This window comes from Rattus norvegicus, chromosome 2 (genome assembly GCF_036323735.1).
Source record: "Rattus norvegicus strain BN/NHsdMcwi chromosome 2, GRCr8, whole genome shotgun sequence".
Taxonomy (NCBI): domain Eukaryota; kingdom Metazoa; phylum Chordata; class Mammalia; order Rodentia; family Muridae; genus Rattus; species Rattus norvegicus.
In genome coordinates this window covers 159,084,715-159,103,226 of record NC_086020.1, presented here as the reverse complement: position 1 = coordinate 159,103,226, position 18,512 = coordinate 159,084,715, and the positions used below count along the sequence as shown (strand labels likewise).

The 18,512-nt window shown below is 34.6% G+C and overlaps 1 long non-coding RNA gene across 1 annotated transcript; it reads left to right on the top strand.

The window, feature by feature from the left end:
* Window positions 1-1,112: 1,112 nt before the first annotated feature.
* Window positions 1,113-14,689, top strand: LOC134485925 (uncharacterized). The gene is made up of 2 exons (XR_010064303.1): window positions 1,113-1,680; window positions 14,346-14,689. It is a non-coding gene; the product is annotated as an uncharacterized LOC134485925 (long non-coding RNA).
* Window positions 14,690-18,512: the final 3,823 nt, after the last annotated feature.

Genomic DNA, 18,512 nt, shown 5'->3' with positions numbered 1-18,512 from the left:
TACTGTCAATTCTCTGTTTAGTTCTATACCACATTTTTTAAGTGGGTTGTTAGGTTTTTTTTTTTTTTTTTGGTGGTTAGTTTCTTGAGGTTTTTTTATATATTTTGGATATTAATCCTCTATTGTATGTGGGGTTAGTTAAGATTTTTTCCCAATATGTAGGTTGCCGATTTATCTTTTTGACTATGCCCTTTGTCTTACAGAAGTTTGCAATCAAAACGGCCCTGAGATTCTACCTTATATCAATCAGAATGGTTAAAAGCAAGACTTCAGGTAACAGCACATGTTGGCAAAGATGTGGAGAAAAGAGAAACATTCCTCCATTGCTGGTGGAATTGCAAACTTGTACAACTACTCTGGAAATCAATTTGGAGGTTCCTCAGAAAATTGCAAATAGAGCTACCTGAAGACCCAGTAATACCACTCTGGGAATATACTCAAAAGATGCTCCAGGGGCACATGCTCCACTATGTTCATAGCAGCTTTATATGTTGTCTCCTGAAAAGGGAAAGAACATAGATGTCCCATGGCAGAAGAGTGGATACAGAAAATGTGGTTCATTTACACAAAGGAACACTACTCAGCCATTAAGAACCAGGATATCCTGAGTTTTGCAGGCAACTGGGTGGACCTAGAAAATGTCATCCTGAGTGAGGTTTCTCAGACCCAAAAGGACATGAAAGGTATGTAGTCACTAATAAGTGGATATTAGAACCCTCAGAAAAAAGAAACCTACACAATACCCAAGATAGAGTCCACAGAATTCCAAAAGGTCAATAATCTGAAGGACCCAAGTGAGGATGTCTTAGTCCCAACTGGAAGGGAGAAGAAAGCAACCACAGGGCAAAAAGGAGGAGGAACCTGGAAGGGAAAAGGGAGTGGGGAAGGGTGGAGAGGGGAACATGATTGGGTGATGGAAAAAAACTGTAGTCCTGATGGCCAGCAGAAAGAATGGAAACAGGCAACATCAGGAGGTAGAAGGCTGGGAGATATGGGAGGTGAGAGATTACTTGGTCTTTTCTTTTCTTTTTTTTTTTTTTTTCGGAGCTGGGGACCGAACCCAGGGCCTTGCTCGAGATTACTTGGTCTTAAAGGGAGGGACCCTAGAAAAATGCCCTATAATGGGGAGGAGGAATTTGTAAAGTCCCCTTCCAAGCAGAAAGACTGGGCATCAAGTGTGGGATGGTGTTGCTATCCCAAAGTCAAATCTCTGACTCATAATTGTTCCTTTTTGAAAGATCTTCAGGGCTAGAAATGGAGAAGATACTGAGCAATAGAATGTCCACCAAAGTGCCCAGGTCACAGGGAGGCCCCAAGGACTGCCATTATTACCAAAGCTATGGAACACTCAAAAAAAGTGAGGTAACATGACTGCTCTCTGAAAGACCCACCAAGCAGCTGAAAGAGTCAGATGCAGATATTTGCACTCAACCATTGAACAGAAGCCGCTGATCCCTGTGGTTGAATGAGGGAAAAGCTGGAAGAAGCCGAGGAGGATGGCAAATCTGTAGGAGGAACAGCAGTCTCAATTAACCTGACCCCCCCCAGAGATCTCTTCAATCAGGCAGCATCCACCACCTGATATGAGGCCTCCAACACATATACAGTAGAAGACTGCCAGGTCTGTGTTCAATCAGAGAAAATGCACCTAGCCCTCAAGACACTGGAGGCCCCAGGGAGGTAAGAAGTCTTGTGGGGTGGGTGGGGAAATCCTTGTGGAGATGGGGGTTAGAGGTTGCATGGATAAGGAATGAGATGTGGAAGAGTCAGAGGGTAGACAAGAAGTGGAATAAAATCTGGAATATTAGATTAAATAAGTAAATAAATACATTTCAAAACTGTATATATGTATATACATGCAAATACTAAAATGTGTCATCAAGTGAAATTAATCTTGAATATACTCATACTATCCCTGGATTCTGTAGAATGAGTCAATGGACTATTATATATGTATATAAAGAAACAAAAAAAAGTGATAGATGAGCTTATTTGAGCAAGTGTGTCACTGTGGGTGAGCTTTGAGGTTTCAGGTGCTCAAGCCTGGCCCAGTGTGCCTTTTTCTTATGCTGCCTATGGATCCAGATGTCAATCTCTTGCTCTTTCTCCAACACCATGTCTGCCTGCATGCCACCCTGAGTCATAGCATGATGATAAAAGACTAAAACCACCCAATAAAATGCATTCTTTCATAAGAGTTGCTTTGGCTTTGTTTCCTCTTCCCAGCAGTTGAAACCCTATTACAGTTCCATACCCAATACTACTTACTTGAAAAAGAACTAGAGACTAGATAGCAAAAGGACTTGGGGAAAACTAAATATTATTTGTATAAAAATGGCTCCTAGTAATATTCTACTATGCTCATAGATATCATCTTATTTACTCTTCATTGGAGAAGCTTCTTCATACAGCAGGTGAAAACAACCAATAGAGAATTGGAAAACTGGGCATTATGCAAAAAAGAGCCACTGGAACACACAGCCCTGAATGAGATGTCTCCTTTGAATACCTATCTCAGAACTCAGGAATCCAGCAGAAGTAAATGGAGAAGGAGTGTGAGAGGCAGAAGAGATTGAAGTTACTAGGAGAATAAGGCTTTGTAAATCAACTGAGCAAAGCTTATATGAACTCAGACTGAAGCTCAGGGACTATATTGGTCTGTATTAGATCTAGAGGGCCCTCTGAGTTAGAACTCTGCACCATGATTAACATCTACAGAGGTGCTTGGAGACCAATAAATTATTATGCTAATTTGTTTTATTTCAATTACATTTGATACCAGATAAAAATAAAATTTAATGATTATCTGAAAAAGTAAAAGCCTAAAAAAACAAAAATGAGTCTGTGACAATAATTTGAGAATATTGAATTCCAAACATTTAAACTTTAAAATATAAAATTACTTTTATATTTTATATAAATAAAATATCTGAGTATTGAAAGTACATTGTTTGGAATAAACCGCACAGAATAATATATAACATGTCTAGGGATGTTCTAGCACATAAAGCTAACCCCAGCTACCTCACATAAGGAGAAAGCCAGAGGATTGAAACCTTCAGGTATCAAATGAGATGATACCTTGTGTGTGTGTGTGTGTGTGTGTGTGTGTGTGTGTGTGTGTGTGTGTGTAAGTATGACAACAGCATTGTATGTCACAGGTCACTGTCAGAGATTCCTACGAAAGAACTAAATATACATACATAACTAAACACATGTATAATAAGTTCTATCTATAAGACTTAAGATCATAAACTGTAAGCAATAGTGTTATTCCTATTAATATTGTTGACTATTCTGTATACTCTCTTTAAAGTCTGGATAAGCAAAACCAATAAGGAAACACACACTACTATACCTTTCTGAATTATTCAGAACTGAGAAGACACAAGAACTGCTGAGTGTTTTGTTAGCGTGTGGATAATGCATCAAGGTCAAAAACTGCTGCCTTTCACTTAAAACTAAATTTAATAATGCATTTTTAAAGAGGCATAAAATGGCTTGACTTTTTCATTTATGCAAATGCCAACTTGAAAAAATTTGCATTGTTACAGAATTTGCAACAATTTATCCATTCCTTAATCAATATGATACTTAGAATATCTCAGGGAAAGAATTTATTATAAGAAATAAAATCAATAAATTTATGTACTATTTGACTTTAGGAAGATTTAAAGATCCAACCACTATTTTACTTGATTTTTTTTATCACCAGTACCACTCAAAAATAAACAGTAAACAATTATTTTTAAATATATTAGGCATATATACCTGATGCAACAATATACCAAAAACCAAGCAACCAAACGCCTGCTTCTTAGTCACCGAGTGAAATCGGAGTCATTATTCAGTTTCTGGGAATAGTGAATGCTGACTTCTTGGGTCACTGATGTCAAGCTTTAATGATTTCTCATGTGGCACAGCGAAATCACCCCTTCTTGGTATAGCTAGAACTGTACTCAGTGTCATTAATTGAGGTTTCAATTCATGATATCCTGCAATCCTGTAATCTCACTCAGTATTTTAATCCTAACACATTCACTAGAAGGCAAATAGGCTTCAACATATTTGTTGGTCACTGACAGGAAAAGGTTCAGTTCACCAAACACATCATAAAATCATAACCATAGAGGTTTTTGAATTAATATTCATATTTAACACTTTCCAATAATCTTTTAAAAGATTATTTGCTAGTTCCCATGTTAATTATTCTAAAATCTGAGAAACAAAGTAAACATTCACTGCACATTTTTGAAAGGGCTGAAAAATGTGTCAATGCTAATGTATGTTCAATGCATATGCATAGTATGCATCATTTTTAATATTGAAATATTGTATTCTCATCAGTCCAGAAAATAAATTTAAGTTTAAGTTTTCTATTCTATATGTGTGTACATGAAGTTGTGTGTGAAGGTTTGTATGTGAGATGGTACATGACTATATGCAGTTGTGTGTGCATGTGGAGGGCGTAGGTCAACCTCAGGTGCCACTCCTAGTGTACAGTCTATGTTGTTATTGTGAGATAGGGACTGTCTATCACATAGTACCAGAGGCTCAATAATTCGGTTAGTATGATGTGTAATATTTACGTATTTTCCTCTCTCCTCTCAAAATCTTTCTATCCACCCTACTTCCACCATGCAATCTTTATTTTATGGCCTCTTTTTAACATTTTTTATAGATATGCATATATATATATATTGCTAAATATATAAATATGACCTTCTAAGTCCACATAACGTCTCTGTTATGTATGTTTTTTTCTGGGATGACTGTTTAACCAATTAGTTTACACTTTCCACTGTGTCTAGGGGCTCAATGCCTCCTGCTTTGTACCTTCCAGTGGTTTTTCTCTTTGCGTTTTTCAAATTTCTCCCTACTAGGCTTCATGTACTCAGAGTACCTAAAGGCAATATCATGAGAACTGGAGTGTATGTCTCTGTTAAACTTTGGACATTCAGCTGACAAAAACATAATTAAATAAAACGATCACCGTTCTGTATTACTGAGTTTCAGATATTTTATTATATCCGTAAAACAGAATTAATAATATTAATTGAATGAGAACTTTGCTTCCTTGCTGGTATTAAATTGTCAGGTAGTGATAAATTTTGTAAATTTTCCCTAAACTCTAACCTATATTGCTAGATATATTTCATATTTATCTTAACAATTTTTAAATATAGAATATAAGAGGAGATAAATGTATTTCAGTTAAAAATATAAAAGAATGTAAGAATTTTATAATAAGTTTTAAAATGCCTTATAGCAAAATACTCATGGAGTCAAAATAAAAAACTAAATAAATTATTGTAACAGAATTATAGGTAATGACATTATAACTAATAAACTTTGCAAAGCAAGTTTAAAATAAGGAAAATCACTTGCATAATATATTTTTAAGGCACAATATATGTAGGAAACATACCAAGTATGTTAAAGAAATTAGCATTTTAAAATAAAAAAGATTTTATTGAGCACCATACTTTAGAGCAATCTTGCTGGAGTCCAGTCCAATATGAAACGGTCCTAAGAAAAGAAAGCAAAGGGGTATAGAGTCAGATGTCATGATTAAATGCTTTATTTTAATCTTTGGCAATTGTTGTATATAGCCATTTGCTATTCTAAGGCCGAAAGCCATTGGCTTCTAATAATCAATTCCTGTTGTCCAGCAGCAAGGGATTAAGAAGAAATAAGTCTTAATTGCTAGGTATCATGTCTTTCTGACTCAAGGACCTCTCTTGCTACCCACGTGAGATGCTTAGAACTCATTAACTCTTCATGAACTAGAGAGAAAATTAAAGAAAAGAAAATCGTTATACAGACACCCATATACATATAAACACACACACACACACACACACAAACACACTCACACACACACACATTCTAGTTGGGCCCAATCACCTGTCTCATCAACTCCACAAATGTTCATGCATACATAGATACTTATGCACACATATCTATTCACTTACGTATATACATACATATAGACAAACAGATAAATCTCTATCATCTCTATCTCATTTGGGGGATGAGGCAGAGCCCACCAAGCTACCATTTTATATCCTCTCTATTTTTATACCTTTTTAAACAAAGGTTTTTTAGAAAATTACCTCCAAGACATAAGGCTCGCCAAAGGGGAAGTTACAGAAGGATGTTGATAATAAGTTCAAAGCAATACTTAATTCTATAAGCTCATTTTATCAGTTTAAAACAACAGTTTCACATGGCCTTGCTTTATCAGAGTGAACATTGTGGCTTCAGCCTTGGACCTGACATAGAATGAATATTTGCCCTTGATCACAAATTTGTCCCAATCCTATTTCTCTTTTTAGTGTAATAGTGAAACTCACTGTATTCCTCATTATGCAACCTTTACTTGCTATTCTTTGAGGAGTGAGCACATTCTATTCTTTATTCTAACCTTATTGCATATTTCTGGCCACACAACTAAAATCATCTCCTAAAACTTTATTCCAAGAATTACTTGAAATTAATCAGAAATTCTATAAAATAATTCATCTAAACAGCCTTAATTCACGAAAAGATCATCTTTATGTTGATCTGCAGAGAATCTGCCCAGTAGGGTGGGCTGATCCCCAGGAATCATTAGGCTATGTAATAATGACAGGAAAGGCATATCAGTAGCAAGACACAATCCTGGGATGAAGCCTCTGAGGACCCAGCATTCTTAGAGCTCCTTCATCTCAGACCTTGCAAAAAAAGAGGGCCATCTTCAGAAAAGTCACTTGCAAGTCTTTAGCCTTTCCTAGATGGCTTCTGACACAAAATATTCCTATATGGCTTTCTGTAATCATGGACATGGCCTATTTCTGTAATGTTCAGCAGTATCACTAATGTAACTAGTAGTTTATTACTGAGCATATAAAATGTTGTTTAGTAAAGAGGAACTGAAATTTAATTTAATTGATTATTAACAAATTTGATTTCAAATTATTGGTATTTAGCAATAGTAAGGGTTAACATATGCCTCAGTCCTGCTTAGAATGGGGAACAAAAATATTCATAGAAGGAAATACAGAGACAAAGTTGGGAGCAGATACTGAAGAAAAGGCCATCCACAGAATGCCCTGTATGGGGATCCAGCCCAAATACCACCCATCAAACCCAGACAATATTGCTTATGCCAAGAAGTGCATGATGACAGGAGCCTGATATAGTTGTCACCTGAGAGGCTGTACTAGAACATGACAAATACAGAGACAGATGCTCACAGCCAACCATTGAACTGAGTACAGGGTCCCCATTAGAGGAGTTAGAGAAAGGATTGTAGGAGCTGAACAACAGTACCAACCAACCAGAGCTTCCAGGGACTAAACCATCATCCAAAGAGTGCACATGGACAGACCCATGGTTCTAGCTGCATATGTAGCAGAAGACGGCATGTTGGGCACCAATGGGAGAAGTCCTTGGTCCTGCTGAGGCTGGACCCCACAGTGTAGAGGAATGTCAGGGCAGGCAGGTGGGAAGGGGTGGATGAATAGGCCTAGGAACCCCTCATTGAAGAAGGGGAGGGATGGAGAAGGGGATTTATGGACAAGAAACCGGGAAAGCAGATAATATTTGAAATGTAAATAAAAAAAAACAAGAAAAAATATTTAAAATTCTAAACTTATATTTCTTTCAATCTATCCATTTTAACAGGATAGAGGTCATGGTTAAATGATTTTGCATTGGTTGTGACCATAAACTGATATTAAATTTCCCCTATATTTCTTTGAAATATATATAATCAATTCTTAGAAGCAACAAAGAAAATTCCACATGGGAGTTTTCTTGATGGTGAAAGAGCATCTATGTCTCTAACAGAAGAGATAAAATACAATCTTACATTGCTTATGACAATAACTATCCAACCTAAATACATTCTTGGCATCTTTGTAGTGAAATTGACTTACATTATGTAGTGATATACCAAGAATGTCTCAAACTAACCTGACACATTCTGGCTAAAAATGATTCCCAATCTTTAGAGAATTTGGAAATGAGTTAGGTAAGCCAAATTTATATTCTGCTATTATCTGGGTTTTAAAGTATGCTCATCATTGAGGTTCTGAGATGCTAACATAGGCAAATTACAATGTCTGAAGAAATGCAAATTGAATCTCTCCTCTTTCTTCTACTTGCTTCATCAACCAATACCTGAGGTTTTAACTGATAACACCTCACCCATGTTCCTCAGACTACACTTGAAAATTTACAGAAACAATAAGAACAAAAGAAACACCCAGGAATCTTCATTCCTTTACAGAAAATGCTTAATGAATGAACACCCATCTGATGCATCAGTGTTAGACTTTGAACTTGGCAAAGAAAACACACAAAGTAAACTTTAAGAGGAAAACTCAAAACCCTAAGGAGGCATAATTGTTCTAGATTTACTAATTCATTCACTTAATTGTGCTGTGGTACATGCAAAGGTGAACATGTAAAAGTTGTTACACAGTTGCAGGATGAGAGGAGAAAATACATATGGTATGACATTTTCAAAGAAAAAAAATTGAACATTTTAAAAACTTTAATTAGCAGTAGTTATATTGGAAAATATACATATATATATATACACATATAAGTATATATATATATACTTATTGTGTGTATGTGTATAGCTATAGTTGTATGCTTATGTATGCATGAATGCACATATGTATGTGTATAGAGAAGCCCGGACTGGTTTCACTCTTCCATAGACTCAGGGTTTGCACATTAGGCTAGGCTAACTATCAAGTGAGTCTCAGGGATCCAGGTATTTCTTCTTTTCAGGTTTGGGACTACAACCATGCATTTTCATATATGTTTTGCATTATCAAGTAGTTTCAGGGGATCAAACTCATGTTATCATGTTTGGTGGGACGGCAAATGCCTTTATTCATGAGCTTCTCATTTTCCTGAGGAAAGCTAATTGTTTTGCACTCTTTTTTACATAAATCACAATTGTTTAAGAACATACAGACATGCATTTCCATAGTTACTTCATTATCAACAGACATAAGCTAAATATAAATGCATTTACATAAATATGCTAATATATTCATATTCATGTATTAGTATGCTGAAAATAATAATCTTAAAATACATAGAAGGCAGAAATAAAAATATAGTGTATGATATTTTATAGTTCATTATATGGATTGCTTTATCAACAGAATCTGATTTTATGTAGGTAAACCTTTCACAATTCAAAGCAGACATTCTGATCCACATTAGTTTTCAAAATCAAGTTATATATAGCTTCCCATTTAGTTTAAAATAATACAAACAAAGCCCCAAAATTATAAAGCCTGAAAGTCTATGGTTTGTACTAAATCCCATTGTATTTGACCTTTAAATAAAATAAAACTACAACTACTTAGTTCATAGTTAACAAAATATCCAGAATTAGTATTGTTGCACTTGCACTAATTTTAGTAATTTCACATATTGGTCTTGAATTTATTTTGGAACAAAGGTACCAACGTCTAAAATTATATACATAGAGGCATATGTATACAAATAAATAAATGTATATATAATACTTTTAAATCTATTGTACTTTAGGTGATTAGATGGTATCTGCTTTCTTCAGAAACATGCTATTAAATTGTCTATATGGTTATTTCTTAGTCACAGTAAACAAATTTTGTGAATTCATAAACATTATACTTGTTGTATGTTATTATAATATAAAACATAAAATTTTCACCCCAAAATGCTCATGGAATAAATATAAAATTATATTGAAAATTTGAAGTTAATTATTTAACGACCATATATTGTATTTTCCAAAAAGGTTTCTGGGGAGGTAAGCCAGGATATTGAGGAAACTTATAGATGAGGGGTCAGTCAAAACTAAGATATATGAGGAAAATTACAGACTTATTTTATAAGCAAACAAAGCTAATTTTAACAAAATTACTTTAGCAAAGAAAATTTTGCATGGATGTTCCAACCATCCATTGGTTTTTAAATCAAAATCTTATTCATAGTATGAGTAATCCAATGATCCAACAGAAGATGTCAAAAGAATACAGACTACTGCCCTTGGTCTTGGTTGTCCTCTATAATTGGAGGTTAAAAATCTTTTGCTAAAGATTCATAGAGTTTAGATATAGGGCACAGAGAATTCAAACTAAAACTGAGTTAGAAGCATTATCACCTCTGCCTAGAGTTCATAATTCCAGAAGGTGCTGTTTAAAGTACTAGGGAAGAAAGTCATCAGTTGTCTTAACCACTATGTTCTATAGTACTGAGCTTCCATGGAAGACAGACGCACAGGCCCAAAAATGGCATGAGTGTTACGGGAACAACCAAAAATGTTATGATTGAAATTGAGACCTGCTCCATGGGAGATAGTATACATTTTGTACTGAAAATTTGATTAAAAGCCAAATCTAGAGAAGTCTTGGGCCATGAAGTATAGTATTCTACTTATGATCTCATACATGTACATGTACTCAAACTACCTAATAAGCATATATTTGTATGTTCATCAACTACTTTCATGTTTAGTCAGAAAAACAAAAACCATTTTTGTCCTCCTGTGAGTCACAGTTAAGGCAGAAACTCCTAGCTGAACAAAAGCTAAGGATAAATGACTTCTGATATAAAGTAGACACCTATACCCTTTCAATGCAGAAAAATTTTAATCCAGCAACATGGTTCTTCTGGCAAGAGATCACATCAAAAAGATGTTGAAGTCTGTGTGATCCAGCTGAAATAAAGACTTTTTGTTAACTCCCAGGAAAAAGAGATGAACAGAGCTCTGGGTTCAAGGACAGCCTGTTAGAGGAAGTTTCAGGTAAAGAAAAGTTTAAGTACAGGTGTTGTGGTGCATACCTTTAATCCTTGCACTCAGGAAACAGAGACCTGCAGATCTCTTAGTTCTGTTCTGCCAGTTTGGTTGTATCAGTGAGTTGAAAGGCAGTGTAGGGGAGTTGAGTTCATGATAATTCAATTAGTAGCAGTTGAGTTCAGGGAGTTCAGAGACAGTTTTTACTGTTTTACAGACGGACTGCAGGGAGAGCAAGCTAGATATAGGAAACTGAAAAAGTCAAAGAAAGAGAAGGAGCTAGAAGATTAAAAGAGATTTCTAGAGTTAGTCTGATGCCAAGTAGAGCAATTCATTCAGACTCTGAGAGAATCAGTTTGAATCAGTCAGCTTAGAGAGTCTGAAACATAACAGCTAAGTTAAACCAGTCAGTCAGAATTTAGAAAAAATAAGATAGGGTGAGCTTATTAGTCGACGGTATTTGAGACAACAATTACATCAGGTGAATAAAAGTTATTCTTACATTCCAGGGCATAGAAAACATTGTAGAAAGGGAGGGAAGAGAAATGTAAAAGGCAGAGTATGTCAAAGAATGGTATTAAATGATCTCTACTTGATATGATGGACGTAACACTATAATGAACATACAGGAACTGTGGTTATGTACAACAGACCTTTTCAAAATAAAATACAAAAGACACACAAAAGGGCATGCTCAAGACAGCCTAGTTGTTACAAAGAGGGTCATCAACATGTGGGTTATAATGGAATGGAATCTTGGCTGAGTATGGACACTCAACTTGCAAATTTTTCACCTCTTTTGTAATCCCAGTTATACTAATTTATAAATGTTACTCTCCCAGAGTAATAGAATTCCTTGAACCTTTGAAAAATGTTTTATCTTGGGCTATTGATTATCTTAGGTAGGATAATGTTGATATTTTTAATAACAAAACAACATCAACTTGGGATGGAAAGGGTTCATTTTAGCTTAGAGTTCTATGCATTACATTAGTCCATCACTGGGTGAGTTAAGGTAAAAACTCTAGATAGGAGCACAGGAGAAGAAACCAATGCAGGAACTATGGAGAAATACTGCTTACTGACTTGCTCCTCATGACTGCCTCACCTTGCTTTTAAAAAAAATTTAGAATCATCTGCCCAGTGGTGAAAATATCTATAATAAACAGGGTCTGGGACATATCAACCATTAAAAAAATGCAAACACACATCAGTTTTTCCAACATGGGTATTAGCATTAGTCAGAAAAACTTTTTTTTCCTATAACAGTTAATGCAGAGAATGTATGTATGTATGTATGTATGCATGTATGTATGCATGTATGTATATCTATCTGTCTATCTATCTATCTATCTATCTATCTATCTATCTATCTATTTGTGTGTCTGTCTATGTTCATTCTAAGCTTAATTTATATTCACTAATATATTTTGCTCAAAGTACCCTATTAAATATGAATAAATGCTAAGAGTTAAAAATTACAAAATAACTATTAAAGTAATGAAGGTAATATGTATCCGTTATTTAAACTGGATAATAAAACTTCAAAGTACATATATCCTGCAAATAAAATAGTTTTTCATCTTTTAAATCATATATCAGACATAGAAATTGTAGATATCACAAACATTAAGAAATATGTACAATTATGTGTAAATAAAATGTAAGGGAAAAGAAATACAAAGATATAACATTCAGCATTTGGTGAATTTCTTTAAAATGAAAAGATAACCAAACAGCAAAAGATTTCTCTTGAATTCTAATCATTTGCAATTCAATGTACGCTCTTTATTCAGGATTCCATTAGATATCAGTCCTTTGAATGACAAGGCCTGAATGATAAGCCCTGAATATCTGAAGGACTGATTGATATCTCCTTTTTTACACAATCTCTACTGGGCTAACACAGAACATCAATCTTTTCTCAGGTTTGCCTGCCAAGGGTTCAAGAAAAGCTTTTCTCTTTTCAAAAGTAAAACTCCCATTTGAATTCTCTCTTGGCATAGATGCATTGAAAGAATGGTACTGTGAACACGACTTGATTAGATCTGTTGAATCAGTCTTTACTGAACCTCTCAGGACTCTCAAAAGAGTAGATTGGAAAGGAAAATGAATGCACCATATTGTTATTAATGAAACATTTTGCCAAAGTGTAAAATATAGTAGATAAAAGGAGTCAACATTTAAGTTAACAAATGGCAAAAGACATGATTGTTTTTTTATTGTAATCAATTCGGCTAGACTGCAATAGTGAATTCTTTTCTTTGCACTGAAGCTTTCAGAATGTAGACACTTTTAATTTAAGTCATCCCTGCATTGATCAATAAGTCTTAGCTTTGTTAATTTAATATATGTGATTTCTTTACTCAATTATATGATACTTTAATGTATAAAGAAATCTCTGAATATTTGCCAATGCACATTTATATTAACAAAGTCTCTTTCTTTGTACTGAGAAAGGTGACATGTCCCATGACACTTGTTTCCAGAAAACCGTCACAGGATGCCCAGGAGAAACCCATGCTTCTCACTTTCGATTCTTTATTCCTGTTTCTTCAATGCCTTTGTGTACCTTTAGAGCTCCAACACATATGCTTCAGATTTTGAAGACGGAGGGAAACTAGTTCACATTTATTTTAAGTTTTGTTTTCTTTATACACAGTTTAGATAATAAGGAAAGTAACAATTAAAATTCTCTAAAATCATATAAAGATTTATTTTAAAATCTAGGTTACATGATTATTATAACTACAGAAGGTATTATACATGAAAATTGGATGATGTACAGTACCAAAGCATCACAAGCAAGACACATAACATTTACTATGAAGCAGTTGGGACATCTTTCAAAGTGTGCTTTTTCTAGCATAGTGCTTAGAGCCCTTGGTATCATAACCAATCTTCGTGTACTCTGCTGGTCATATTATATCCACTTTGAATTTTGTTCAGCAATAGCATAATTTGTGTGGGAATGTTTGTGCAGAAGGTAAAGGAAAACATGTGGTATTGAAAAAAGAAGACATAAGCTCTTTAACTCTTAGATTTTACAAGGCATTAATAAAAGGAATGGGAAAAAGACATTGACAGGTTGAAATCAGGCCAGCAGGGTGTATTGGAAGCTGAAGCATGATCAAATAGCACTATCTCATATGTTAGCATTTGTTAAAATATGTCATCTAAAATGCGGTATCTATAGGTGTCAAATGTTCTAGAGCCTACATTTTGATGTCTCAGAAGTAAATCCACACCTTTATATTTTTATGACACTCTATTTTTATGTAACTCTAAACACATTCTATTTCCGTAAGTAGGCAGTAAAATAGGATCACGGTGCTCTTATTAAATGGAGGAAGCAAATAAGCTTTGACATATCATGTGGTCATTTTTGTACATTCATGTGCATCCTTGCCAGTTGAAGCACTTACAGACTCAGACTACATAAATGCACATGAATATCTTCCACCAGAATTTAACTGTTTACAGAAACTTGAATTGTATATAACCTATCTTCTCAAGGATAAACTTTTATTTTCTGTGGGTATGTGGAAGTCAGCTGTGAAGAAAGGAGTGGGATGGAGAGCAAAGTGTGTCAGTCTCTTGTTACACCTTGAAGACTCCTGATCTGCAGTACATAGCATTATATCGAAGATGGATCGTGGAAGACAGGTGAGACAGCAAAAAGGAACCAAGGCTTCTCTGTCTTTGTGGAAGTCCTAACAGGTGACAATTCTCTCCCACTCCTGAGTAACCTCATCAGGCAACCTTCATTGGCACATGGTGATGGTGTGGCAAGATACAGTTGGCCAAAGAGTTAGGGGCTTGGGATTGGCTCAAACACTGTATATAAACTTATACACTGGGCAATAAACTAAGGTCTGTACCTTGATTCTTTTCTCTGGATTTGGATCTCCTGAGATTCATTTCATTGCTCTGTTGCCTCTCACCCCAACCCTCAGTCCTATCCCAACATTTTCTAATTTAACAATGTAAGATAAGTCTAAAGGTATAGGTATAACCAACACAATGGCAAACTAAATTTGATTTATATAGCTTGTTATACCCTAGATTAGGAATGTTCTAGCAGACAGAGGTAGTGATTTTGCTTTGCAAGTATGCTCTACTACAAAGGAGCAGAACAGTCCGCTCCTCTACTAATTCTTTATGCTGAGTGCCAACTCCACAACGCCAACTTAAATATACTCAGCCACCCCTGCCTTATTCATGCATAATGCCAAGGGCTCCTCTTTGAGTTTTGAGGACCAAGAACTATCTGAGCTATTCAGTGTTCTGAGACTCATTCTGTAGACTCTACATCCACCATCTGAAGGAACCAGTCTTCTCTGTTTACTATCCACTTCTTCTTTGAAGCCCATAATCCAGATCCACAGCATTTGTTCTCAGCCTTGAGTTTGCTTACTTTAGTTTTTGTTTCTTAAAACTTAAAGATTCCGTTAGTCTGCACTCAACATCTCTATGCTAACTCAGTACTTAGTTTCTGCCTTTTGTTTCACTTCTCACCTATTGATTTGCCTACTTATGTTGTTGAATCTCATTTGCTTAAGGAGGCAGTATGAGTTTTGCTTTCCTACCTGGATGTAAACTAATGCGTATTTCACTGTATTTACCTGTATAGCAGGTTTCTGGAGGTGAAACCAGGAAAGGGGATAACATTTAAAATGTAAATTAAAAATTCAATAAAAGAAAAAAAATCCAGGTGATTTAAATAGAAAAAACTCCTAAATCACTTTAATAGAGAAGTCTTATGGTATCCCTTTAAACAGTAGTATTGACTAAGAAAAGTTGTGAAGGGCTCTATCTGAGTTAGTTACTGTTTGTCACTGTGCATATTGTGTATAATGATACTAACAGCAAGAGTCGTCATGTTTCAGACACAGTTCACACATGGCACTTTCAGTGATTTCTTGAAATGCCTACAGATGCACAGTGATTAATGACATACCCACCATATTGTCTCATCATAATCAACCTTGATAAGTGAGATTAAGTGTTTCTAAATGGAGTTAAACCTACTCATCTTTGGAAAATAACTGTTTCTGTGAATATGTGTAGTTTACACCTAATAATGATTACTTCGTTAATGTGATCTCAGATAAAAGAAATCATGCAAATAAGGTTAAAGTGCAACCATGAACTCTAATTTATCAATAGTGACACAGGCGTATTACTCCAGAAATAAATTATATGGGTGGTTTCTCTAATAGATGAGACCATTAAATAGTAATTCTCTATTTTATGAATTATAATTTTAGGTTGCAACATATTTTTGGATTTTAGTCAGTACTTTTCAATTAATATGATATTAATTATCCCTTCTTTTAATTAACATCTTAGTTTGGATGGCTCTGTATGTTAAATATTCTGTCAAGTAAATGTAATGTCAATATTTTCTGCAGTGTACTATTTGTAATAAAAATGTTATTGAAATTGAAACAATTAAAACCCACAGGTATGCTCTCTGCACTCCCTATTAGCATCTTTTTGAAGTACAGTTAAGTGTTTGGATTTTCTGCAATTCATCTGGAGCAAATGCTATTCAAACCATCATCATGCTTGTAGAAGAATAATTGGTGAGGGTATTTTCTCAAGGCAATCCACCTAGAGATTAGAGAGAAAACATGTTAATGTAAAGCTATGCTAGTTTTCTTTTTACTGTAAAAGGAAGCTACATGTGCACCTCCATGTTTAAGATAAATTAGGATTATTAAGAAAAGTCCATGTGAATGTTTTTATATCAACAATATTTATTGCTTAATTAGCAGTATTTGTCTGATATAATTGTCATCTTAGAGGTTTCCTGTTAACCTGTTAACCTACCCTCTGTACAATCTTATCTAGGTTTAAAATATTTTCTCTCTGAGACTTGCTGATCAATAAACACACTGTGCTAGCTCTCCCTGAAATCTGGTTAGCTGCTCAACTCAGCTGCTCTAGATTAAATCTCCTCTCCATGCATAGGTTTCTAACAACCCTCTTTCCATCTCTGACTGAATTGCTTTACTTAGATTCATACTAAGTTTGACAATATGTTCTAAACTTCAGGATCTTCCTCACTCTTTCTTCACTGTGTCTAGCTTGCTTTCTCTCTTTACAGCCTGTCCCTCTACAACTGTCCAGTAAAACAATCCCATCTTTCTTTTCTCTGTGCTGTTCTCTCTTAAGTAACCTCACTTTTATCTCTGTTCTTATGAGAGTAGGCCATATCCTAATCTATCAAATTTTTCTCTCATCCATCACTTTGTCTACCAGTCAACTAGGTATCACTTTTAAACATGGGTGTTTGTTTCTACTAACTAACTTGGGATTAAAAGTGTGTACTAAGGTAGTATCTTTATTCCACCCAGAGTTATTAAAGGCCTGTCCTAAGAGCAAAAAATGGTTTTTTTTCTCTTTTTTTTTTTGTTGTTGTTGGTAGTGGTGGTAGTTTTTTATTTTGTTTTTGTCTTTTATTTTGTAAATAACACAATCTTGGGTTTTGCAGTGTAGTCAAATTTTCTGTAACAATTTACTTTATAAAAATATGTTTAATTACATTGTAGACTAGAATTATACATTATTTCCTGAGATCCTGATTTCATCCCTATCATACTGCTATATTACTGAATATATTGTTACATATGTTTATATATTCTAAATGCATTTATCATTTACTTTTCAAATAAAGGTGACGAGTACATGATTTTCTTGCATATACTATTCCAAGTAGCTTGTATGTTTGGGAGTGAGTGGCTGTGGTGGTTGCAGGCTGCCTCTTAGGTACATACTTTGTTTCTGAAGTTCCTCCAGAATCATGCAGTTTTGGTTTTCAATTAGTGGCTTCAAAATTAATTATGAGTACTGTCAATTCAACGTACCAAAAGACGGAAATGGGGAAGTGTTGCTGATTTGTATTATTTCTGTGCTATGAGTTCTCTTCCATCACAAAGAGAAAGAGAACAAAATTACAAATACTGGTTCTTACAATGTATTGATATCTCTACTTTGATTATTTTAGCATAAAGTACAATTAATATAATTATCCCCATGTAACATTTCTTGCTATAAGTGTTCATAATTTTAATATCTGTTAGAATATTTGTAAAAATTATAAGGTAGCAACAAATGGTAACTATTTAAAAATGTATACATGTCTTAAATAATAGATTTTATAGGGATAAATATATTTTCTGTATTATGATATACTTATGTCATTGTAGATTTTTCTAATATTTAAATAAAACTTTGATAAACAAAACTGTTATCCCTCATTTATTTATAAAACTCAGTTTTTCCCTACACAGTGTTTAAATTTACAAAATAATATTGCTGGCACACAATGATTTTGAAGGTTACTTTCAGATATACCTGAAAGTCACAACAAAGACCATGTTTCTAAATCAATGGATATCTATGTTTATAAATTCACATATAATTCTACCTCAAGACCCAGATGTACAACTCTTGGTATATACCCAAAAGATGCTCCTACATCACACAAAACATTTCCTCAGTTATGTTCATGGGAGCTTTATTCGCAATAGCTAGAGAAAGGAAACAACCAAGATGCCCTTCAAATAAAGAATGGATAAAGAACATGTGGTACATCTGCACAATAAAATGCTATTCATAATAAAAACCAAGACATTATGTAATTTTCAGGCAAGTGGATGGAACATGAGAATATCGTCTTGAGTGAGGTAACCCAGTTCCAAAGGACATGCAT